Below are 20115 nucleotides of genomic sequence, written 5' to 3'. Positions count from 1 at the left end.
ACTGTTCTCTCCTGGTGTAACCCAGGCACATGTACTACTGTTCTCTCCTGGTGTAACCCAGGTACATACACTACTGCTCTCTCCTGGTGTAACCCAGGTATTTATACTACTGTTCTCTCCTGGTGTAATCCAGGTACATACACTACTACTCTCTCCTGGTGTACCCCATATACACTACTGTTCTCTCCTGGTGTAACCCAGGCACATATACTACTGTTCTCTCCTGGTGTAACCCAGGCACATATACTACTGTTCTCTCCTGGTGTAACCCAGGCACATATACTACTGTTCTCTCCTGGTGTAACCCAGGCACAAACACTACTGCTCTCTCCTGGTGTAACCCAGGCACATACACTACTGCTCTCTCCGGGTGTAACCCATATATACTACTGTTCTCTCCTGGTGTAACCCAGGCACATACACTACTGTTCTCTCCTGGTGTAACCCAGGCACTTATACTACTGTTCTCTCCTGGTGTAACCCAGGCACATATACTACTGTTCTCTCCTGGTGTAACCCAGGCACATGTACTACTGTTCTCTCCTGGTGTAACCCAGGCATATACACTACTGCTCTCTCCTGGTGTAACCCAGGCACATACACTACTGCTCTCTCCTGGTGTAACCCATATATACTACTGTTCTCTCCTGGTGTAACCCAAGCACATACACTACTGCTCTCTCCTGGTGTAACCCATATATACTACTGTTCTCTCCTGGTGTAACCCAGGCACATACACTACTGTTCTCTCCTGGTGTAACCCAGGCACATATACTACTGTTCTCTCCTGGTGTAACCCAGGCACATATACTACTGTTCTCTCCTGGTGTAACCCAGGCACATGTACTACTGTTCTCTCCTGGTGTAACCCAGGTACATACACTACTGCTCTCTCCTGGTGTAACCCAGGTATTTATACTACTGTTCTCTCCTGGTGTAATCCAGGTACATACACTACTACTCTCTCCTGGTGTACCCCATATACACTACTGTTCTCTCCTGGTGTAACCCATGCACATATACTACTGTTCTCTCCTGGTGTAACCCATGCACATACACTACTGTTCTCTCCTGGTGTAACCCAGGCACATATACTACTGTTCTCTCCATAAGTAACCCAGGCACATGTATTACTGTTCTCTCCTGGTGTAACCCAGGCACATATACTACTGTTCTCTCCTGGTGTAACCCAGGCACATACACTACTGTTCTCTCCTGGTGTAACCCAGGCACATATACTACTGTTCTCTCTTGGTGTAACCCAGGTACATACACTACTGTTCTCTCCTGGTGTAACCCAGGTAAATACACTACTGTTCTCTCCTGGTGTAACCCAGGCACATACACTACTGTTCTCTCCTGGTGTAACCCAGGCACATATACTACTGTTCTCTCCTGGTGTAACCCAGGCACATATACTACTGTTCTCTCCTGGTGTAACCCAGGCACATATACTACTGTTCTCTCCTGGTGTAACCCAGGCACATATACTACTGTTCTCTCCTGGTGTAACCCAGGCACATATACTACTGTTCTCTCCTGGTGAAACCCAGGCACATATACTACTGTTCTCTCTTGGTGTAAACCAGGTACATACAGTACTGTTCTCTCCTGGTGTAAGCCAGGCACATACACTACTGTTCTCTCCTGGTGTAACCCAGGCACATACACTACTGTTATCTCCTGGTGTAACCCAGGCACATATACTACTGTTCTCTCCTGGTGTAACCCAGGCACATATACTACTGTTCTCTCCGGGTGTAACCCAGGCACATATACTACTGTTCTCTCCTGGTGTAACCCAGGCACATATACTACTGGTCTCTCCTGGTGTAACCCAGGCACATATACTACTGTTCTCTCCTGGTGTAACCCAGGCACATATACTACTGTTCTCTCCTGGTGTAACCCAGGCACATACACTACTGTTCTCTCCTGGTGTAACCCATATATACTACTGTTCTCTCCTGGTGTAACCCAGGCACATACACTACTGTTCTCTCCGGGTGTAACCCAGGCACATATACTACTGCCCTCTCCTGGTGTAACCCAGGTATTTATACTACTGTTCTCTCCTGGTGTAACCCAGGTACATACACTACTACTCTCTCCTGGTGTAACCCATATACACTACTGTTCTCTCCTGGTGTAACCCAGGAACATATACTACTGTTCTCTCCTGGTGTAACCCAGGCACATATACTACTGTTCTCTCCTGGTGTAACCCAGGCACATATACTACTGTTCTCTCCTGGTGTAACCCAGGCACATATACTACTGTTCTCTCCTGGTGTAACCCAGGCACATATACTACTGTTCTCTCCATAAGTAACCCAGGCACATGTATTACTGTTCTCTCCTGGTGTAACCCAGGCACATATACTGTTCTCTCCTGGTGTAACCCAGGCACATATACTGTTCTCTCCTGGTGTAACCCAGGCACATACACTACTGCTCTCTCCTGGTGTAACCCAGGCACATATACTACTGTTCTCTCCTGGTGTAACCCAGGCACATATACTACTGTTCTCTCCTGGTCTAAGCCAGGCACATATACTACTGTTCTCTCCTGGTGTAACCCAGGCACATATACTACTGTTCTCTCCTGGTGTAACCCAGGCACATACACTACTGTTCTCTCCTGGTGTAACCCAGGCACATACACTACTGTTCTCTCCTGGTGTAACCCAGGCACATACACTACTGTTCTCTCCTGGTGTAACCCAGGCACATATACTACTGTTCTCTCCTGGTGTAACCCAGGCACATACACTACTGTTCTCTCCTGGTGTAACCCAGGCACATACACTACTGTTCTCTCCTGGTGTAACCCAGGCACATACACTACTGTTCTCTCCTGGTGTAACCCAGGCACATACACTACTGTTCTCTCCTGGTGTAACCCAGGCACATATACTACTGTTCTCTCCTGGTGTAACCCAGGCACATATACTACTGTTCTCTCCTGGTGTAACCCAGGCACATACACTACTGCTCTCTTTTGGTGTAACCCAGGCACATATATACTACTGTTCTTTCCTGGTGTAACCCAGGCACATATACTACTGCTCTCTCCTGGTGTAACCCAGGCACATATACTACTGTTCGCTCCTGGAGTAACCCAGGCACATATACTACTGTTCTCTCCTGGTGTAACCCAGGCACATACACTACTGTTCTCTCCTGGTGTAACCCAGGCACATACACTACTGTTCTCTCCTGGTGTAACCCATATATGCTACTGTTCTCTCCTGGTGTAACCCAGGCACATACACTACTGTTCTCTCCTGGTGTAACCCAGGCACATATACTACTGTTCTCTCCTGGTGTAACCCAGGCACATATACTACTGTTCTCTCCTGGTGTAACCCAGGTACATACACTACTGCTCTCTCCTGGTGTAACCCAGGTATTTATACTACTGTTCTCTCCTGGTGTAACCTAGGTACATACACTACTGCTCTCTCCTGGTGTAACCCAGGCACATACACTACTGCTCTCTCCTGGTGTAACCCATATATACTACTGTTCTCTCCTGGTGTAACCCAGGCACATACACTACTGTTCTCTCCTGGTGTAACCCAGGCACATATACTACTGTTCTCTCCTGGTGTATCCCAGGCACACATACTACTGTTCTCTCCTGGTGTAACCCAGGCACATGTACTACTGTTCTCTCCTGGTGTAACCCAGGCACATACACTACTGCTCTCTCCTGGTGTAACCCAGGCACATACACTACTGCTCTCTCCTGGTGTAACCAATATATACTACTGTTCTCTCCTGGTGTAACCCAAGCACATACACTACTGCTCTCTCCTGGTGTAACCCATATATACTACTGTTCTCTCCTGGTGTAACCCAGGCACATATACTACTGTTCTCTCCTGGTGTAACCCAGGCACATATACTACTGTTCTCTCCTGGTGTAACCCAGGCACATATACTACTGTTCTCTCCTGGTGTAACCCAGGCACATGTACTACTGTTCTCTCCTGGTGTAACCCAGGTACATACACTACTGCTCTCTCCTGGTGTAACCCAGGTATTTATACTACTGTTCTCTCCTGGTGTAATCCAGGTACATACACTACTACTCTCTCCTGGTGTACCCCATATACACTACTGTTCTCTCCTGGTGTAACCCAGGCACATATACTACTGTTCTCTCCTGGTGTAACCCAGGCACATATACTACTGTTCTCTCCTGGTGTAACCCAGGCACATATACTACTGTTCTCTCCATAAGTAACCCAGGCACATGTATTACTGTTCTCTCCTGGTGTAACCCAGGCACATATACTGTTCTCTCCTGGTGTAACCCAGGCACATATACTGTTCTCTCCTGGTGTAACCCATGCACATACACTACTGCTCTCTCCTGGTGTAACCCAGGCACATATACTGCTGTTCTCTCCTGGTGTAACCCAGCACATACACTACTGCTCTCTCCTGGTGTAACCCAGGCACATATACTACTGTTCTCTCCTGGTGTAATCCAGGCACATATATACTACTGTTCTCTCCTGGTCTAAGCCAGGCACATATACTACTGTTCTCTCCTGGTGTAACCCAGGCACATATACTACTGTTCTCTCCTGGTGTAACCCAGGCACATACACTACTGTTCTCTCCTGGTGTAACCCAGGCACATACACTACTGTTCTCTCCTGGTGTAACCCAGGCACATACACTACTGTTCTCTCCTGGTGTAACCCAGGCACATATACTACTGTTCTCTCCTGGTGTAACCCAGGCACATATACTACTGTTCTCTCCTGGTGTAACCCAGGCACATACACTACTGTTCTCTCCTGGTGTAACCCAGGCACATACACTACTGTTCTCTCCTGGTGTAACCCAGGCACATAAACTACTGTTCTCTCCTGGTGTAACCCAGGCACATATACTACTGTTCTCTCCTGGTGTAACCCAGGCACATGTATTACTGTTCTCTCCTGGTGTAACCCAGGCACATACACTACTGCTCTCTTTTGGTGTAACCCAGGCACATATATACTTCTGTTCTTTCCTGGTGTAACCCAGGCACATATACTACTGCTCTCTCCTGGTGTAACTCAGGCACATATACTACTGTTCGCTCCTGGAGTAACCCAGGCACATATACTACTGTTCTCTCCTGGTGTAACCCAGGCACATACACTACTGTTCTCTCCTGGTGTAACCCAGGCACATACACTACTGTTCTCTCCTGGTGTAACCCATATATGCTACTGTTCTCTCCTGGTGTAACCCAGGCACATACACTACTGTTCTCTCCTGGTGTAACCCAGGCACATATACTACTGTTCTCTCCTGGTGTAACCCAGGCACATATACTACTGTTCTCTCCTGGTGTAACCCAGGTACATACACTACTGCTCTCTCCTGGTGTAACCCAGGTATTTATACTACTGTTCTCTCCTGGTGTAACCTAGGTACATACACTACTGCTCTCTCCTGGTGTAACCCAGGCACATACACTACTGCTCTCTCCTGGTGTAACCCATATATACTACTGTTCTCTCCTGGTGTAACCCAGGCACATACACTACTGTTCTCTCCTGGTGTAACCCAGGCACATATACTACTGTTCTCTCCTGGTGTAACCCAGGCACATATACTACTGTTCTCTCCTGGTGTAACCCAGGCACATATACTACTGTTCTCTCCTGGTGTAACCCAGGCACATGTACTACTGTTCTCTCCTGGTGTAACCCAGGCACATACACTACTGCTCTCTCCTGGTGTAACCCAGGCACATACACTACTGCTCTCTCCTGGTGTAACCCATATATACTACTGTTCTCTCCTGGTGTAACCCAAGCACATACACTACTGCTCTCTCCTGGTGTAACCCATATATACTACTGTTCTCTCCTGGTGTAACCCAGGCACATATACTACTGTTCTCTCCTGGTGTAACCCAGGCACATATACTACTGTTCTCTCCTGGTGTAACCCAGGCACATATACTACTGTTCTCTCCTGGTGTAACCCAGGCACATGTACTACTGTTCTCTCCTGGTGTAACACAGGTACATACACTACTGCTCTCTCCTGGTGTAACCCAGGTATTTATACTACTGTTCTCTCCTGGTGTAATCCAGGTACATACACTACTACTCTCTCCTGGTGTAACCCATATACACTACTGTTCTCTCCTGGTGTAACCCAGGCACATATACTACTGTTCTCTCCTGGTGTAACCCAGGCACATATACTACTGTTCTCTCCTGGTGTAACCCAGGCACATATACTACTGTTCTCTCCTGGTGTAACCCAGGCACATATACTACTGTTCTCTCCTGGTGTAACCCAGGCACAAACACTACTGTTCTCTCCTGGTGTAACCCAGGCACATACACTACTGTTCTCTCCTGGTGTAACCCAGGCACATACACTACTGTTCTCTCCTGGTGTAACCCAGGCACATACACTACTGTTCTCTCCTGGTGTAACCCAGGCACATACACTACTGTTCTCTCCTGGTGTAACCCAGGCACATACACTACTGTTCTCTCCTGGTGTAACCCAGGCACATACACTACTGTTCTCTCCTGGTGTAACCCAGGCACATACACTACTGTTTTCTCCTGGTGTAACCCAGGCACATACACTACTGTTCTCTCCTGGTGTAACCCAGGCACATACACTACTGTTCTCTCCTGGTGTAACCCAGGCACATACACTACTGTTCTCTCCTGGTGTAACCCAGGCACATACACTACTGTTCTCTCCTGGTGTAACCCAGGCACATACACTACTGTTCTCTCCTGGTGTAACCCAGGCACATACACTACTGTTCTCTCCTGGTGTAACCCAGGCACATACACTACTGTTCTCTCCTGATGTAACCCAGGCACATACACTACTGTTCTCTCCTGGTGTAACCCAGGCACATACACTACTGTTCTCTCCTGGTGTAACCCAGGCACATACACTACTGTTCTCTCCTGGTGTAACCCAGGCACATACACTACTGTTCTCTCCTGGTGTAACCCAGGCACATACACTACTGTTCTCTCCTGGTGTAACCCAGGCACATACACTACTGTTCTCTCCTGGTGTAACCCAGGCACATACACTACTGTTCTCTCCTGGTGTAACCCAGGCACATACACTACTGTTCTCTCCTGGTGTAACCCAGGCACATACACTACTGTTCTCTCCTGGTGTAACCCAGGCACATACACTACTGTTTTCTCCTGGTGTAACCCAGGCACATATATTACTGTTCTCTCCTGGTGTAACCCAGGCTCATATACTACTGTTCTCTCCTGGTGTAACCCAGGTACATATACTACTGTTCTCTCCTGGTGTAACCCAGACACATATACTACTGTTCTCTCCTGGTGTAAACCAGACACATATACTACTGTTCTCTCCTGGTGTAACCCAGGTACATACACTACTGCTCTCTCCTGGTGTAACCCAGGCACATACACTACTGCTCTCTCCTGGTGTAACCCATATATACTACTGTTCTCTACTGGTGTAACCCAAGCACATACACTACTGCTCTCTCCTGGTGTAACCCATATATACTACTGTTCTCTCCTGGTGTAACCCAGGCACATACACTACTGTTCTCTCCTGGTGTAACCCAGGCACATATACTACTGTTCTCTCCTGGTGTAACCCAGGCACATATACTACTGTTCTCTCCTGGTGTAACCCAGGCACATGTACTACTGTTTTCTCCTGGTGTAACCCAGGTACATACACTACTGCTCTCTCCTGGTGTAACCCAGGTATTTATACTACTGTTCTCTCCTGGTGTAATCCAGGTACATACAGTACTACTCTCTCCTGGTGTACCCCATATACACTACTGTTCTCTCCTGGTGTAACCCAGGCATATATACTACTGTTCTCTCCTGGTGTAACCCAGGCACATATACTACTGTTCTCTCCTGGTGTAACCCAGGCACATACACTACTGTTCTCTCCTGGTGTAACCCAGGCACATACACTACTGTTCTCTCCTGGTGTAACCCAGGCACATACACTACTGTTCTCTCCTGGTGTAACCCAGGCACATACACTACTGTTCTCTCCTGGTGTAACCCAGTTACATACACTACTGTTCTCTCCTGGTGTAACCAAGGCACATATATTACTGTTCTCTCCTGGTGTAACCCAGGCTCATGTACTACTGTTCTCTCCTGGTGTAACCCAGGTACATATACTACTGTTCTCTCCTGGTGTAACCCAGACACATATACTACTCTTCTCTCCTGGTGTAACCCAGACACATATACTACTGTTCTCTCATGGTGTAACCCAGGCACATGTACTACTGTTCTCTCCTGGTGTAACCCAGGCACATGTACTACTGTTCTCTCCTGGTGTAACCCAGGCGCATGTACTACTGTTCTCTCCTGGTGTAACCCAGGCGCATATATTACTGTTCTCTCCTGGTGTAACCCAGGCACATATACTACTGTTCTCTCCTGGTGTAACCCAGGCACATATACTGCTGTTCTCTCCTGGTGTAACCCAGGCACATACACTAACTACTGTTCTCTCCTGGTGTAACCAAGGTACATACACTACTGTTCTCTCCTGGTGTAACCAAGGTACATACACTACTGTTCTCTCCTGGTGTAACCCATGCACATATACTACTGTTCTCTCCTGGTGTAACCCATGCACATACACTACTGTTCTCTCCTGGTGTAACCCATGCACATATATTACTGATCTCTCCTGGTGTAAACCAGGCACATATACTACTGTTCTCTCCTGGTGTAACCCAGGCACATACACTACTGTTCTCTCCTGGTGTAACCCAGGTACATACACTACTGTTCTCTCCTGGTGTAACCCAGGCACATATACTACTGTTCTCTCCTGGTGTAACCCTGGTACATACACTACTGTTCTCTCCTGGTGTAACCCAGGCACATACACTACTGTTCTCTCCTGGTGTAACCCAGGCACATACACTACTGTTATCTACTGGTGTAACCCAGGCACATACACTACTGTTATCTCCTGGTGTAACCCAGGCACATACACTACTGTTCTCTCCTGGTGTAACCCTGGTACATACACTACTGTTCTCTCCTGGTGTAACCCAGGGACATACACTACTGTTCTCTCCTGGTGTAACCCAGGCACATACACTACTGTTCTCTCCTGGTGTAACCCAGGCACATACACTACTGTTATCTCCTGGTGTAACCCAGGCACATACACTACTGTTATCTCCTGGTGTAACCCAGGCACATACACTACTGTTCTCTCCTGGTGTAACCCAGGCACATACACTACTGTTATCTCCTGGTGTAACCCAGGCACATATACTACTGTTCTCTCCTGGTGTAACCCAGGCACATACACTACTGTTATCTCCTGGTGTAACCCAGGCACATACACTACTGTTCTCTCCTGGTGTAACCCAGGCACATACACTACTGTTCTCTCCTGGTGTAACCCTGGCACATACACTACTGTTATCTCCTGGTGTAACCCAGGCACATACACTACTGTTCTCTCCTGGTGTAACCCAGGCACATATACTACTGTTCTCTCCTGGTGTAACCCAGCACATACACTACTGTTCTCTCCTGGTGTAACCCAGGCACATACACTACTGTTCTCTCCTGGTGTAACCCAGGCACATACACTACTGTTCTCTCCTGGTGTAACCCAGGCACATACACTACTGTTCTCTCCTGGTGTAACCCTGGCACATACACTACTGTTCTCTCCTGGTGTAACCCAGCACATACACTACTGTTCTCTCCTGGTGTAACCCAGGCACATATACTACTGTTCTCTCCTGGTGTAACCCAGGCACATATACTACTGTTCTCTCCTGGTGTAACCCAGGCACATATACTACTGTTCTCTCCTGGTGTAACCCAGGCACAAACACTACTGTTCTCTCCTGGTGTAACCCAGGCACATACACTACTGTTCTCTCCTGGTGTAACCCAGGCACATACACTACTGTTCTCTCCTGGTGTAACCCAGGCACATACACTACTGTTCTCTCCTGGTGTAACCCAGGCACATACACTACTGTTCTCTCCTGGTGTAACCCAGGCACATACACTACTGTTCTCTCCTGGTGTAACCCAGGCACATACACTACTGTTCTCTCCTGGTGTAACCCAGGCACATACACTACTGTTCTCTCCTGGTGTAACCCAGGCACATACACTACTGTTCTCTCCTGGTGTAACCCAGGCACATACACTACTGTTCTCTCCTGGTGTAACCCAGGCACATACACTACTGTTCTCTCCTGGTGTAACCCAGGCACATACACTACTGTTCTCTCCTGGTGTAACCCAGGCACATACACTACTGTTCTCTCCTGGTGTAACCCAGGCACATACACTACTGTTCTCTCCTGGTGTAACCCAGGCACATACACTACTGTTCTCTCCTGGTGTAACCCAGGCACATACACTACTGTTCTCTCCTGGTGTAACCCAGGCACATACACTACTGTTCTCTCCTGGTGTAACCCAGGCACATACACTACTGTTCTCTCCTGGTGTAACCCAGGCACATACACTACTGTTCTCTCCTGGTGTAACCCAGGCACATACACTACTGTTCTCTCCTGGTGTAACCCAGGCACATACACTACTGTTCTCTCCTGGTGTAACCCAGGTACATACACTACTGTTCTCTCCTGGTGTAACCCAGGCACATACACTACTGTTCTCTCCTGGTGTAACCCAGCACATACACTACTGTTCTCTCCTGGTGTAACCCAGGCACATACACTACTGTTCTCTCCTGGTGTAACCCAGGCACATACACTACTGTTCTCTCCTGGTGTAACCCAGGCACATACACTACTGTTCTCTCCTGGTGTAACCCTGGCACATACACTACTGTTCTCTCCTGGTGTAACCCAGCACATACACTACTGTTCTCTCCTGGTGTAACCCAGGCACATATACTACTGTTCTCTCCTGGTGTAACCCAGGCACATACACTGCTGTTCTCTCCTGGTGTAACCCAGGCACATATACTACTGTTCTCTCCTGGTGTAACCCAGGTACATATACTACTGTTCTCTCCTGGTGTAACCCAGGCACATACACTACTGTTCTCTCCTGGTGTAACCCTGGTACATACACTACTGTTCTCTCCTGGTGTAACCCAGGGACATACACTACTGTTCTCTCCTGGTGTAACCCAGGCACATACACTACTGTTATCTCCTGGTGTAACCCAGGCACATACACTACTGTTATCTCCTGGTGTAACCCAGGCACATATACTACTGTTCTCTCCTGGTGTAACCCAGGCACATACACTACTGTTCTCTCCTGGTGTAACCCAGGCACATACACTACTGTTCTCTCCTGGTGTAACCCAGGCACATACACTACTGTTATCTCCTGGTGTAACCCAGGCACATATACTACTGTTCTCTCCTGGTGTAACCCAGGCACATACACTACTGTTCTCTCCTGGTGTAACCCAGGCACATACACTACTGTTCTCTCCTGGTGTAACCCTGGTACATACACTACTGTTCTCTCCTGGTGTAACCCAGGGACATACACTACTGTTCTCTCCTGGTGTAACCCAGGCACATACACTACTGTTCTCTCCTGGTGTAACCCAGGCACATACACTACTGTTATCTCCTGGTGTAACCCAGGCACATATACTACTGTTCTCTCCTGGTGTAACCCAGGCACATACACTACTGTTCTCTCCTGGTGTAACCCAGGCACATACACTACTGTTCTCTCCTGGTGTAACCCAGGCACATACACTACTGTTATCTCCTGGTGTAACCCAGGCACATACACTACTGTTCTCTCCTGGTGTAACCCAGGCACATACACTACTGTTCTCTCCTGGTGTAACCCAGGCACATACACTACTGTTCTCTCCTGGTGTAACCCTGGCACATACACTACTGTTATCTCCTGGTGTAACCCAGGCACATACACTACTGTTCTCTCCTGGTGTAACCCAGGCACATATACTACTGTTCTCTCCTGGTGTAACCCAGCACATACACTACTGTTCTCTCCTGGTGTAACCCAGGCACATACACTACTGTTCTCTCCTGGTGTAACCCAGGCACATACACTACTGTTCTCTCCTGCTGTAACCCAGCACATACACTACTGTTCTCTCCTGGAGTAACCCAGGTACATATACTACTGTTCTCTCCTGGTGTAACCCAGCACATACACTACTGTTCTCTCCTGGTGTAACCCAGGCACATATACTACTGTTCTCTCCTGGTGTAACCCAGGGACATACACTACTGTTCTCTCCTGGTGTAACCCAGGCACATACACTGCTGTTATCTCCTGGTGTAACCCAGGCACATATACTACTGTTCTCTCCTGGTGTAACCCAGGGACATACACTACTGTTCTCTCCTGGTGTAACCCAGTCACATACACTGCTGTTATCTCCTGGTGTAACCCAGGCACATATACTACTGTTCTCTCCTGGTGTAACCCAGGCACATAAAAAAGTAAATACCTCTAGGGTGTTTCCACTCTGCAGTTACTGCTTTGCACACAGTGGCACTTTCTATGGAATGCTGCTGCTGTTTCTTATCAGTCACAAGACCTCAGCTCCAGCCATGTGATAACGACTTTCTAGCTGCAGCTATGGAAGGCAGCTGTAGAAATGACAGGAACAAGCAGGGAGCTTCTTAGCTTTTAGATAACATTGTTTGAAAACATTCAGAAACTTTGCAGGCAAATAATGAGGGTAGGAAGTTACAGGTAGTGGACAACGGAATGGAAATACCAATTTAAAGTCCCTTTACATCATGTCCAATGTATTGGGGAAGGTTACTGTGATCCCCCTAGAGCACGATCCATCATACAAGACATCAGTCAGTATCCTGTAGTATTATGGAGGTGTCTGGCCCACCGTATTACCCTCCCAACCTACTGTACCCCCATCTAGTGGCTCATCCCTGAGATAATTTGTCTGTAAGCTCTGTCATGCACGCAGCACTTCAATGCGGAGCTTTGCGCATGTATTTGAAGTAGGGAACAGCTGGGGGTGATTTGCAGTTAGGAAAATATCTAATTTTTAGCTGTTAAACCATTTTGTCCTGGTGGGGGGAAATGGAGAATGATTTAGTGGTATGAGGGGGGTGCGACTTCCCCTAATTCTAAAATGCAGTTAGAAGTGCCCAGTATGTGTGTGCAGCATTTCTCTATGTACACCTCTTACAATACAATAGGGTATGTTCAGTCACATATTCATCACCTGCAAAGGTTGTATCTAACCGCTTATCACCCCCTTATGTTTCCCAATCTCACCCTATGCAGTCCTTGTCTTTATCCTGCGCCAGGCTGGGCCTCCAGACTGAGACACAATAAACCAACGCCAGGACGTCTGTGCTGCAGCGTTTCCCGTGTTATACAGACCCACAGAGCAAACTGCTCTAATGATTGGGAGACACAAGAACGATAGTCCTAAACTCTTCCCAATGAGACCACCACGGACTGGAGATAAAGGGCCTGATTCATTACTGATCGCAACTGTGATTACACACGCAATCGTCACATTGTTGCGTTCTGCGTGTCCATATGCATCGCACTGCGTGAACCATCCACTGCAAACTGGAGATCCATCACAGAGTGATTCACAGGAAGTACCGTTTGTGGGAAGAGACGGGACGAGGGGGGTGGTCGGCGAAACGCAAGCGCGCCAGTTCGTTTTAACGCTGATGCGGAGGAGTGCATAAATTATCCATTGCGATGCCGTACGCAGCTTGTGTACTCACTGGTCAGAGCCTGTGTACGTGTGTGTGAGGCTGTGATGGTACTCCATGTTACTGATTGTATCTCAGTCTTGTGTAATCACTGTGTGTGATGAGATTAGTAATTCCTGTGTAAGGTCAGAGCCTGTGTAAGTGTGTGTGAGGCTGTGATGGTACTCCATGTTACTGATGGTGTCTCAGTCTTGTGTAGTCACTGTGTGTGATGAGGTTAGTAATTCCTGAGGAAGGTGAGAGCCTGTGTAAGTGTGTGTGAGGATGCGATGGTACTCCATGTTACTGATGGTGTCTCAGTCTTGTGTAATCACTGTGTGTGATGAGGTTAGTAATTCCTGAGTAAGGTCAGAGCCTGTGTAAGTGTGTGTGAGGCTGTGATGGTACTCCATGTTACTGATGGTGTCTCAGTCTTGTGTAGTCCCTGTGTGTGATGAGGTTAGTAATTCCTGAGTAAGGTCAGAGCCTGTGTAAGTGTGTGTGAGGATGCGATGGTACTCCATGTTACTGATGGTCTCTCAGTCTTGTGTAGTCCCTGTGTGTGATGAGGTTAGTAATTCCTGAGTAAGGTCAGAGCCTGTGTAAGTGTGTGTGAGGATGTGATGGTACTCCATGTTACTGATGGTATCTCAGTCTTGTGTAGTCACTGTGTGTGATGAGGTTAGTAATTCCTGAGTAAGGTCAGAGCCTGTGTAAGTGTGTGTGAGGATGTGATGGTACTCCATGTTACTGATGGTATCTCAGTCTTGTGTAATCACTGCGTGTGATGAGGTTAGTAATTCCTGAGTAAGGTCAGAGCCTGTGTAAGTGTGTGAGGATGTGATGGTACTCCATGTTACTGATGGTGTCTCAGTCTTGCTAAGGGTTACGGATGTGTGTAATGTAAAGTGGGCGTCCTTATGTCGTGCTGCAATGGCATAGCGATCGCAGTGGATTAGCATACTATCGCAGAGAGACCATGCTTAATTACTATTGAAATCGCAGTTGCGATCCGTAATGAATCAGGCACAAAGAGCAGTAGATAGAAGATGAGACAACTCCCAGCGGATATTTTTTTTTATCCATGATAACAGATATTTGCAGTTGTGATGTCAAAAAAGTAATCACTGCGTGTGATGAGGTTAGTAAATCCTGAGTAAGGTCAGAGCCTGTGTAAGTGTGTGTGAGGATGTGATGGTACTCCATGTTACTGATGGTGTCTCAGTCTTGTGTAGTCACTGTGTGTGATGAGGTTAGTAATTCCTGAGTAAGGTCAGAGCCTGTGTAAGTGTGTGTGAGGCTGTGATGGTACTCCATGTTACTGATTGTATCTCAGTCTTGTGTAATCACTGTGTGTGATGAGGTTAGTAATTCCTGAGTAAGGTCAGAGCCTGTGTAAGTGTGTGTGAGGCTGTGATGGTACTCCATGTTACTGATGGTGTGTCAGTCTTGTGTAATCACTGTGTGTGATGAGGTTAGTAATTCCTGAGTAAGATCAGAGCCTGTGTAAGTGTGTGTGAGGATGTGATGGTAATTCTTGTTACTGATGGTCTCTCAGTCTTGTGTAATCACTGTGTGTGATGAGGTTAGTAATTCCTGAGTAAGGTCAGAGCCTGTGTAAGTGTGTGTGAGGCTGTGATGGTACTCCATGTTACTGATGGTATCTCAGTCTTGTGTAGTCCCTGTGTGTGATGAGGTTAGTAATTCCTGAGTAAGGTCAGAGCCTGTGTAAGTGTGTGTGAGGATGTGATGGTACTCCATGTTACTGATGGTTTCTCAGTCTTGTGTAATCACTGTGTGTGATGCCGTTAGTAATTCCTGAGTAAGGTCAGAGCCTGTGTAAGTGTGTGAGGATGTGATGGTACTCCATGTTACTGATGGTGTGTCAGTCTTGTGTAATCACTGTGTGTGATGAGGTTAGTAATTCCTGAGTAAGATCAGAGCCTGTGTAAGTGTGTGTGAGGATGTGATGGTAATTCTTGTTACTGATGGTCTCTCAGTCTTGTGTAATCACTGTGTGTGATGAGGTTAGTAATTCCTGAGTAAGGTCAGAGCCTGTGTAAGTGTGTGTGAGGATGTGATGGTACTCCATGTTACTGATGGTGTGTCAGTCTTGTGTAATCACTGTGTGTGATGAGGTTAGTAATTCCTGAGTAAGGTCAGAGCCTGTGTAAGTGTGTGAGGATGTGATGGTAATTCTTGTTACTGATGGTCTCTCAGTCTTGTGTAATCACTGTGTGTGATGAGGTTAGTAATTCCTGAGTAAGATCAGAGCCTGTGTAAGTGTGTGAGGATGTGATGGTAATTCTTGTTACTGATGGTCTCTCAGTCTTGTGTAATCACTGTGTGTGATGAGGTTAGTAATTCCTGAGTAAGGTCAGAGCCTGTGTAAGTGTGTGTGAGGATGTGATGGTACTCCATGTTACTGATGGCATCTCAGTCTTGTGTAGTCACTGTGTGTGATGAGGTTAGTAATTCCTGAGTAAGGTCAGAGCCTGTGTAAGTGTGTGAGGATGTGATGGTACTCCATGTTACTGATGGTGTCTCAGTCTTGCTAAGGGTTACGGATGTGTGTAATGTAAAGTGGGCGTACTTATGTCGTGCTGCAATGGCATAGCGATCGCAGTGGATTAGCATACTATCGCAGAGAGACCATGCTTAATTACTATTGAAATCGCAGTTGCGATCCGTAATGAATCAGGCACAAAGAGCAGTAGATAGAAGATGAGACAACTCCCAGCGGATATTTTTTTTTATCCATGATAACAGATATTTGCAGTTGTGATGTCAAAAAAGTAATCACTGTGTGTGATGAGGTTAGTAAATCCTGAGTAAGGTCAGAGCCTGTGTAAGTGTGTGTGAGGATGTGATGGTACTCCATGTTACTGATTGTATCTCAGTCTTGTGTAATCACTGTGTGTGATGAGGTTAGTAATTCCTGAGTAAGGTCAGAGCCTGTGTAAGTGTGTGTGAGGCTGTGATGGTACTCCATGTTACTGATGGTGTCTCAGTCTTGTGTAATCACTGTGTGTGATGAGGTTAGTAAATCCTGAGTAAGGTCAGAGCCTGTGTAAGTGTGTGTGAGGATGTGATGGTACTCCATGTTACTGATGGTGTCTCAGTCTTGTGTAATCACTGCGTGTGATGAGGTTAGTAAATCCTGAGTAAGGTCAGAGCCTGTGTAAGTGTGTGTGAGGATGTGATGGTACTCCATGTTACTGATGGTTTCTCAGTCTTGTGTAATCACTGTGTGTGATGAGGTTAGTAATTCCTGAGTAAGGTCAGAGCCTGTGTAAGTGTGTGAGGATGTGATGGTACTCCATGTTACTGATGGTTTCTCAGTCTTGTGTAATCACTGTGTGTGATGAGGTTAGTAATTCCTGAGTAAGGTCAGAGCCTGTGTAAGTGTGTGTGAGGATGTGATGGTACTCCATGTTACTGATGGTATCTCAGTCTTGTGTAATCACTGTGTGTGATGAGGTTAGTAATTCCTGAGTAAGGTCAGAGCCTGTGTAAGTGTGTGTGAGGATGTGATGGTACTCCATGTTACTGATGGTGTCTCAGTCTTGTGTAATCACTGTGTGTGATGAGGTTAGTAATTCCTGAGTAAGATCAGAGCCTGTGTAAGTGTGTGTGAGGCTGTGATGGTACTCCATGTTACTGATGGTGTCTCAGTCTTGTGTAATCACTGTGTGTGATGAGATTAGTAATTCCTGTGTAAGGTCAGAGCCTGTGTAAGTGTGTGTGAGGATGTGATGGTACTCCATGTTACTGATGGTGTCTCAGTCTTGTGTAATCACTGTGTGTGATGAGGTCAGTAATTCCTGAGTAAGGTCAGAGCCTGTGTAAGTGTGTGTGAGGATGTGATGGTACTCCATGTTACTGATGGTGTCTCAGTCTTGTGTAATCACTGTGTGTGATGAGGTTAGTAATTCCTGAGGAAGGTCAGAGCCTGTGTAAGTGTGTGTGAGGATGCGATGGTACTCCATGTTACTGATGGTGTCTCAGTCTTGTGTAATCACTGTGTGTGATGAGGTTAGTAATTCCTGTGTAAGGTCAGAGCCTGTGTAAGTGTGAGTGAGGATGTGATGGTAATCCATATTACTGATGGTGTCTCAGTCTTGTGTAATCACTGTGTGTGATGAGGTTAGTAATTCCTGAGTAAGGTCAGAGCCTGTGTAAGTGTGTGTGAGGATGTGATGGTACTCCATGTTACTGATGGTCTCTCAGTCTTGTGTAATCACTGTGTGTGATGAGGTTAGTAATTCCTGAGTAAGGTCAGAGCCTGTGTAAGTGTGTGTGAGGATGCGATGGTACTCCATGTTACTGATGGTGTCTCAGTCTTGTGTAATCACTGTGTGTGATGAGGTTAGTAATTCCTGAGTAAGGTCAGAGCCTGTGTAAGTGTGTGTGAGGATGTGATGGTACTCCATGTTACTGATGGTCTCTCAGTCTTGTGTAATCACTGTGTGTGATGAAGTTAGTAATTCCTGAGTAAGGTCAGAGCCTGTGTAAGTGTGTGTGAGGCTGTGATGGTACTCCATGTTACTGATTGTATCTCAGTCTTGTGTAATCACTGTGTGTGATGAGGTTAGTAATTCCTGAGTAAGGTCAGAGCCTGTGTAAGTGTGTGTGAGGCTGTGATGGTACTCCATGTTACTGATGGTGTCTCAGTCTTGTGTAATCACTGTGTGTGATGAGGTTAGTAATTCCTGAGTAAGGTCAGAGCCTGTGTAAGTGTGTGTGAGGATGTGATGGTACTCCATGTTACTGATGGTGTCTCAGTCTTGTGTAATCACTGTGTGTGATGAGGTTAGTAATTCCTGAGTAAGGTCAGAGCCTGTGTAAGTGTGTGAGGATGTGATGGTACTCCATGTTACTGATGGTTTCTCAGTCTTGTGTAATCACTGTGTGTGATGAGGTTAGTAATTCCTGATTAAGTTCAGAGCCTGTGTAAGTGTGTGTGAAGATGTGATGGTACTCCATGTTACTGATGGTGTCTCAGTCTTGTGTAGTCACTGCGTGTGATGAGGTTAGTAATTCCTGAGTAAGATCAGAGCCTGTGTAAGTGTGTGAGGATGTGATGGTAATTCTTGTTACTGATGGTCTCTCAGTCTTGTGTAATCACTGTGTGTGATGAGGTTAGTAATTCCTGAGTAAGGTCACAGCCTGTGTAAGTGTGTGTGAGGATGTGATGGTACTCCATGTTACTGATGTTATCTCAGTCATGTGTAATCACTGTGTGTGATGAGGTTAGTAATTCCTGAGTAAGGTCAGAACCTGTGTAAGTGTGTGAGGATGTGATGGTACTCCATGTTACTGATGGTATCTCAGTCTTGTGTAGTCACTGTGTGTGATGAGGTTAGTAATTCCTGAGTAAGGTCAGAGCCTGTGTAAGTGTGTGTGAGGATGTGATGGTACTCCATGTTACTGATGGTATCTCAGTCTTGTGTAATCACTGCGTGTGATGAGGTTAGTAATTCCTGAGTAAGGTCAGAGCCTGTGTAAGTTTGTGAGGATGTGATGGTACTCCATGTTACTGATGGTGTCTCAGTCTTGCTAAGGGTTACGGATGTGTGTAATGTAAAGTGGGCGTCCTTATGTCGTGCTGCAATGGCATAGCGATCGCAGTGGATTAGCATACTATCGCAGAGAGACCATGCGTAATTACTATTGAAATCGCAGTTGCGATTCGTAATGAATCAGGCACAAAGAGCAGTAGATAGAAGATGAGACAACTCCCAGCGGATATTTTTTTTTATCCATGATAACAGATATTTGCAGTTGTGATGTCAAAAATGTATTTTAGAACTAGGGGCCTTAATTATCAACAAGTTCTTGTTATTACTGGTTACTAGTCGTAAATGTTGCCCCAACCAATTATCTCCTAGCTGTCATTTTTCAAACACATGACAGATATGAGCTGATTGGTTGGAGCACCATATTAAAAGTAGTAAGAATATCACTCATTGATAAATGAGGGCCTAGGTCTCTGGTTGTTGAGATGTACTGGAAGCCGCCATTTACTGGACAGGATTTATGACAATGCAGTTCGTCAGTTCACACATCAATATGCTGCATTGTCCTGCACATAGGCATAGGCTAAGCCCATAAAATGGCTGACTCCAAAATGGCTACCACCACAAATACCACACGCAGTTGGATGATTAATGTACAGCATTGAATGTATGATCTTCCAAGTTACAGTAATGATGTGCGTTGGGTAAAACCTTCACGCCATTCTACTGTGGTGCCATTAATGTTTATTTGCACAGGTGAATTATAGGTTGGTCAAGCTGCTCTGACTTAACACATGGACAGATAGGAGTTGACTGAGCTGAAATACTCTGTACTACTAGTAACATTTTATACCTGTTGTTTTAGCCTCAATCATTTCATCT

The 20115-nt window shown here is 46.4% G+C and overlaps 1 protein-coding gene across 1 annotated transcript in view; it reads left to right on the top strand.

Annotated features, from left to right (window-relative positions):
- AMPD3 (adenosine monophosphate deaminase 3) overlaps positions 1–20115 on the top strand; it is a 446942-nt gene that overhangs the window by 70930 nt on the left and 355897 nt on the right. The window lies entirely within an intron of this gene.

The sequence above is a fragment of the Taudactylus pleione genome, unplaced genomic scaffold (genome assembly GCF_031769625.1).
Source record: "Taudactylus pleione unplaced genomic scaffold, aTauple2 ptg000182l, whole genome shotgun sequence".
In the NCBI taxonomy this organism is placed as follows: Eukaryota; Metazoa; Chordata; class Amphibia; order Anura; family Myobatrachidae; genus Taudactylus; species Taudactylus pleione.
This window is presented reverse-complemented; position numbering and strand designations above follow the sequence as displayed.